The 6,957-nt window shown below is 40.9% G+C and overlaps 1 protein-coding gene across 4 annotated transcripts in view; it reads left to right on the top strand.

Moving 5' to 3' along the window:
• Nucleotides 1–2,502: 2,502 nt before the first annotated feature.
• The window catches only part of MYH11 (myosin heavy chain 11), a 113,088-nt gene continuing 108,633 nt past the window's right edge, over nt 2,503–6,957 (top strand). For 3 of the 4 annotated variants that reach the window (XM_075899365.2, XM_006119591.5, XM_075899366.2), the window contains exon 1: nt 2,503–2,645. The gene's annotated coding sequence lies outside the window, so the exon portion shown is untranslated. Of the gene's footprint in view, nt 2,732–6,957 lie in introns of all 4 variants that reach the window. The other variant, XM_075899364.2, reaches the window with a different exon arrangement.

Genomic DNA, 6,957 nt, shown 5'->3' with positions numbered 1-6,957 from the left:
GCTTGTGGATAATCAGTTGAACATGATTTACCAGAGCACACTGTAGTCCAAAAGAGCTAGTGCAATATTTGGATGAATGCATAAACAGAAGTATCTCAAATAGAAGTACAGAGATTGTTTTACTTTTGTGTTTGGCATTGGAGCAATCTTCACTGGAAAAGTATGCCCACTTCTGGTCTTTGCAATTTGAGATGGATGTTGAAAAATTGGAGAGGGGTCATAGAAGAGCTACAAATATGATAATTGTGTTAGGAAACATTGATCATAGTCTATAAGTACCTACATGGGGAACAATTTAACAATGAACTACTCAGTCTAACAGAGAGAGGTGTAACATGATCCAATGGCTATAAGTTGAAGCTAGACTGGGGCGGCCCGTGAGCCTAGGCAGGCTAGGCGGTCGCCTAGGGCACCACCGGCCTGGGCACCCGATCATGACATCAGAGGGCGCCTGGGTGCCCCATGATTACGTCATGGCCATTGACGGCCGTGCAGGCGGGGGCGCCGATCGCACCTTCCGCTTGGGGCGCCAGCTGCCACAACTCACCTCGGGCCGCTCCTGAGCTAGACAAACAGACTGCAAATAACATGCTCATTTTTAACAGTCGGTAATTAGCCCATGGAACCATTTACCAGGATTTGGGTGCATTCTCCATCATTGGCAATATTTACATCAAATTGTGATTGAAAAGAACCCTGCTCCCATTCAAAAGGAATTATCATAGGGGGAGTTTGATGGTTTGTGTGACACAGAAGGTCAGACTAGAACAGGGGTTGGCAATCTTTTTAAACCAAAGAGCCAAACTACATCAAAATTCAGAACCAGTGGTCAACAAAGAGTCAGTATAAGAATGCCCATTTGCTTGACTGAAAATATTCACCTGAATTTTATTGATAATTGACATGATGATTAATAATAGCATAAATGAAACATTGTCCTCACAGACCTTGTTTAATGGGATTTCTGCTGCTGCATGTTTTCACAGATTTCTTTGAAGTTTACATTAGAACTGGTCAAAGTGAGGTTCATGCACGCATTCAAGCTATATGAGGATTTGTGCATTTTTTAAATTTTGAATTAATTTTTCATTTTAATTTAAAAACTTTCATGTATTTTGGAAATAACAGAAAAGCCATATTTGGTTCTGTACGCAGCCATATTTGGCTCAAGAGCCATAGATTGCAGACCCTTGGACCACGAGATCACAGTGGTCCCTTCTGGCTTGGAAATCTATGAATTGTTATTCATCATACTAAGAAACATTGGGTTTCCTAATTATTTGAAAGGTGAACAGCCCTGCCTCCCTTCCTGGAGGATTTTCGTGGAAGACCCCGTCTGGGCTGGGATTCATCTGTCATTCCCAGAGAAAAGGGGGTTATTTCAGGGAACTGAGAGGACTCTGTGAAGTAAATAGACCCCATTTCAGCCAGTACTGGGCTCTGGTAGATTTATGCACCATATTTAGTCTGTTGCTGTATGCGGATAGCTTCAGTATTTCATATCCGGTATGCTGATGGGAATTCCTGGAGGATCCTAGCTTTCCCTTTTTGGGATGTCTCCCATGCACTGGTCTTGCTGAACAAAACTGTTTGCTGCTGGGGGTCGGGGGATGGGGTGTGCAGCTTGGACTGAAGGTTTCAGAGGAGTTGACAATTACCAGATTCACTCCCAAGGCTGGCTCCAAGCACCTTAATGTCCTCTACTCCCCCAGCAGCTGGTGCCTGCCTCCTGTTTTCCACTGCCTCCTGTTTTTTCCTAGGGACCATTCTTGACAGCCATTTAACAGTCCTCTTCTTCCTTTTACGGACAGAGGGAAGTATTTTGGTATCGATAAGTTATTTACAACACTTTCTCAGGAACTGGGATGAGCTGCAAAAAGCAAGACCAACTTCTGCAAAATTGGGGTGGGAGGGAAGCTGGGAAAAAGAACCTTTTTGTTCCCCAGAGACAGAAAAGGCTTAAAACAGTCCCATGCTCAAAATGTTACATAAACACAGAGACAGAGACAGACCTCCACCCCCGCACCGCTGCTGTGTTGGGAATAACCTTCCTCTCCCAAGCAACTCATACCAAACCCATCTTAGCTCCTCATCAACAAGCTGATAGTCTGCAAAAGTAATGGGATCATAACTACAGGCTCCCTGTGATCTCGCTTTGCCCTTCTGCTAGACTCCAGCTGGGAGATATACAAAGGGAGATAGTTTATATAGTTTAGATTAAGTCTCTCATTCATCCAGTTCCATTAGGTGAAGTGGCAAAAAGAAACAAACCCTGTTAATTTCAGGCAGCTCCTAGATCGCAACTGGCGCATCTGGGTGTCAGAAAATAAGGATGTACAGCTATGTCATAATCCTGTTTGGATTTCTGTGTGTGTTAATTTTAATGGAAGATCTGGGGGAAGAGTCACCAGCCCTGATCTGGGCCCTCCAAGAACAAGGGTCTTCTCTGTTGTTCTCTTTTTTGAAGCCCAGGTATTGAGGATTTTCCAGCAGGAGGTGGTTTCTAGGGCCCCTCCCCATTGACTAGATTCTCCTCCTCTATATAGAGAGGCTGCAAAGGCAGAGAGGATTTGGACTGTTCCAGCTGTTAGCTGTACAGGTTCCGGCCTCTCCAATTCACTCTCTGCTTCTCTAATTGGATATCTGTAAGTACTACAGTGACTGAAGGGACTCTCCAGCTGGGGGTGGGAGTGAACAGATGTTTCCAACATAGTTACTTCAGCAGTCTAAGGTATAGTGTACCTTGGTAAAAGCAATTTATTTGTGAATTACTTTCAAATTAGAAACACTGGTTGCTTCACTTAACAAACTGTATTGTGGCAGACTCACAAAACATGCTTGATTGGCTTATGTCTGATTTGCATATTGCAAACAGCATTCAGTTTAAAATTCACTGGAAGATCATTGGAAACTTTAAAGAAATCTGCATGTGGCATGAAAAATTCATAATATGTTTTATATCAGGGCCATAGCTGCATATATATAGAGAGAGAGAGAGAGTGAGAGAGATGTCCAGAAACAAATATATGGCAGATGTTGTATGTAATGTAATAATACTTTGCAATTCTATAGCATCTTTTTCGGACGATGTCAGGCACAAACACTAACTTTATATGTGTATCCAGTAAAGAAGCTGTAGTAAAAGTAGTAGTAGTAGTTTAGCAGTAAGATTTTTTTTAAATAGGTTCTGTACTAATATATACAATAGTAATTTTAACATTGAACATTGATACAATATTAAGATATTTTATTAAAATACAATAAACTTTTGCAAATTTTATGGTTAATTACACAGTAAAAATAGCTTTTAAAATATGAAAGAAAAGCTTTAGAAAATGCCTTTGCATAATCCCCTTTACTATTAAATAAATAGCAACATCGGTTTGCATATTAGGAATAAAGAGAAGGCACTGCTAAACCAGATTTCTGGTTTTAGTGAGTTGCACTTGTTGGTATAGTTTATATGCACAGGTCCAAAGATTTTTTTCCCTTCTGTCTCCAAGATAGAAACTAAGCAATAAACTCAAGTTGCTAATAGAAGTGATGTGGATAAAGAAAAAAGTCAGTAGATGGCAGTATAGAAAGCATTATTGGTACACCAGAAAAATCTCACTTTTATTTTAGCTTTTTTAATTAATCAGAATATGACCCTTCAAACCTGGGATACAAAAGTCAGTGAACATGATTTGCTTTTTCCTTGTTAAATATTATTGCAAAAATGTTGATAAACTTTATTTTAAAAAAACCATATCTTTTTCAAAAGTTCCTAGTACCTATCCGCTCCTAAGAATGTATTTTTTAAAGTGTTGAAATTCTGAACTACTAAGAATCCACATCACTTTTAAACTTGAAGCGTGAAACCCAAAGTATGAATTACTGGAATTATCAACTACTGGAAAGCTAAAGGAGTGATTGAGTGGCACTGCTATGGCTGTGTGCACTTGGATGTAAACAATGATTTTTATTATCACATTTCCAATGGACATGTTATTCCCTAAAAGGTATTTGTTTTGATTTTGTAATCATTACATTTTTGTGGAACACTTAGTATTGAGAAGAACATGACCATATATGGTAGCATCATGCCTGGATGTATGCAGTGCGTCCAGAGCTCTTTACAAATTACTATCACTGTTAGTTGTGTATCTGCTAGCTTTTCTTTAAACCTGTTCATATTTATAAGGAAGGAAGGAAAGTTTCTTTAGTCTTTGTGATTCATTGCTCTCATGAAATGCCAGTTCAGCACATGCTGTATATATTCTAGTGAACAAACATCCATATTCCAGAGCATTGAGGCAAATTCACTTCTGCAGAAAGCGGAGTTAAAATAGGCAAGAAACTGCTCTATTAACTTTTTTCTACAATTCATAATGTATATGATAACTTGGGATAAAGCAATTATTCTGATTTCTTTGACATCTTTCATTAGTTGTCAGTTACACAATCTGAGTTATGTAATAACTTCAATTCAGTGAGCCTGGAAAGTCTGCCAAGCAAGCAAGGTAATTAAAAGAAAAATATGAAAGCTGAGTTGTTCAGTACTGAGAATTTCATTAAATGGAGAGAGTACAAGAGAGAACCATATGAAACCATGAAAATGATTAAACCATTAAAATAAATTAATAGCTTCAAGTGCTGAACTAATTAACTAACTAATTAACATGCATAGTAATATCCTCATTGTTCAGGAGATTCTAAGATTGTGTCTCCTTAAAGGTCACAGGCAAAGGCTGTCTGAAAGGCCATATTAACACTCAGAAGCTCCTGGTTCTGAGTCTCATGCTTATATTAAGAAATTTGATCTGTTGAGACTAGTAAATTTCACATATTGGGGGGTTAATTCCAAAGCAGCATAGCACCCTATGTTTGATTTTGCTGACATCAGTATCACCTGCCTTTTGAGTGCAGTAATACCCACCTAGCAATAGTCAAGAGACTATTGCTGTGCTAGTGCTTTAATTGATGTCAGGTGTGGGCTGTTAAGTGCAACTCCAGAACCATGAAGTTCCTGTTAAGAATGTTCTTTATGTTCATATCCATTTGGGGAATGGGGTGGAAATAGTTCCCGGCTCCTCTAGCTCCTACTCCCAGGGAAAGAAGAGATAAGAAAGATCTTCCTATGCTGTTCTCGTAGCACAAGAAATTATTGGTAGGGCTAGGGTCCAGAGTAACCTAGAAAAATTGGAGGATTGGGCCAAAAGAAATCAGATGAGATTCAACAAGGACAAGTACAGAATCCTGCACTTGGGAGAGAAGAATTCCAGGCATTGTTACAGTCTGGGGACCGACCGGCTAAGCAGCAGTTCTGCAAAAAAAGACCTGAGATTACAGCAGATAAGAAGCTGGATATGGGGTCAACAGTGTGCCCTTGTAGCCAAGGAGGCTAATGGCATAGTGGGGTATATTAGTGGAGCATTGCCAGCAGATCTAGGGAAGTGATTATTCCCCTTTATTTGGCACTGGTAGGCCACATCTTGGAGTATTGCATCTAAGTCTGGGGGCCCTGTTACAGAAAGGACGCATTGGAGAGAGTCCAGTGAAAGGCAACAAAAATGATTAGGGGGCTGGAACACATGACTTATGAGGAGAGGCTGAGAGATTTGGGCTTATTTAGTCTTCAGAAGAGAAAAGTGAGGGGGGATTCAAAAGCAGCCTTCAGCTACCTGAAAAGCGGTTCCAAAGAGGATGGAGAGAGGCTGTACTCAGTAGTGACGGATGGCAGAACGAGGATCAATGGTCTCAAGTTGCAGTGGGGGAAGTCTAGGTTGGACATTAGGAAAAACTATTTTACTAGAAGGGTGGTGAAGCATTGGAATAGGTTACCTAGGAAGGTGGTGGAATCTCCATCCCTAGAGTTTTTTAAGCCCTGGCTGGGAAGATTTAGTTCAGCTTGGTCCTGCTTTGGGCGGAGGTTTGAACTCAGTGACCTCCTGAGGTCTCTTCCAACCCTATGATTCTATGATTCATTTGGGCCAAACAGTTGGTTATTTGCTGTGTTCTCTGCTCTGATACTCCTTATCAGGACTGGGCTTGTTTATGGAAGTAATATTGTGCAAGTGGTGATAGCCAGATGATATTCTAACAAATATTTCCCCCCAACCTGTGGTAAGCCTTTTTGTACTGTGATGCATGTGCTGTAAAAAAGAGGAGCAATGAACAATTACTTTCCCATTTAAACAAAAATAATCTCTTTTAGCCAAGAGTAGGGAGGCACACCACTTGGTCAGCAAAGTTTTAATTAAGTGCATTTACTGGAAATGTTTATCCTTTTCTCCAAAAGCTATATACTCTGTACATATTTGTTGTAAAGCACAGTGGTCAAATTCTGTCATTTGAAATGAGGTGGGGAAGGGCAATGAATGAATGGGGATGGATTGCATCCTCAGCAAGTTTGTGGATGACACTAAGCTAGGGAGAGAGGTAGATACATTGGAGGGCAGGGATAGGGTCCAGAGTGACCTTGACAGATTGGAAGATTGGGCCAAAAGAAATCTAATGAGATTCAGCAAGGACAAGTGCAGAGTCCTGCCCTTGGGGTGGAAGAATCCAAAGCATTGTTACAGGCTGGGGACCGACTGACTAGGTAGACAGTTCAGTAGAAAAGGACCTGGGGATTACAGTGGATGAGAAGCTGGATATGAGTCAACAGTGTGCTCTTGTAAGGCTAATGGCACATTAGGATGCATTAGGAGTAGCATTGCCAGCAGATCTAGAGACGTGATTATTCCCCTTTATTCAGCTCTAGTGAGGCCACATCTGGAGTATTGCGTCCAATTCTGTGGCTCCCGCTACAGAAAGGATGTGGATGCATTGGAGAGGGTCCAGCAGAGGGCAACCAAAATGATTAGGGGGCTGGAGTGCATGGCATATGAAGAGAGGCTGAGGGATTTGGTCTTATTTAGTCTGCAGAAGAGAAGAGTGAGAGGGGATTTAATAGCAGCCTTCAACTTCCTGAAC

This window comes from Pelodiscus sinensis, chromosome 15, assembly GCF_052426305.1.
Source record: "Pelodiscus sinensis isolate ZL-2025 chromosome 15, ASM5242630v1, whole genome shotgun sequence".
NCBI lineage: Eukaryota > Metazoa > Chordata > Testudines > Trionychidae > Pelodiscus > Pelodiscus sinensis.
Note: the sequence above shows the minus strand (reverse complement) of the source record. Positions and strands in the feature narration are given on the sequence as shown.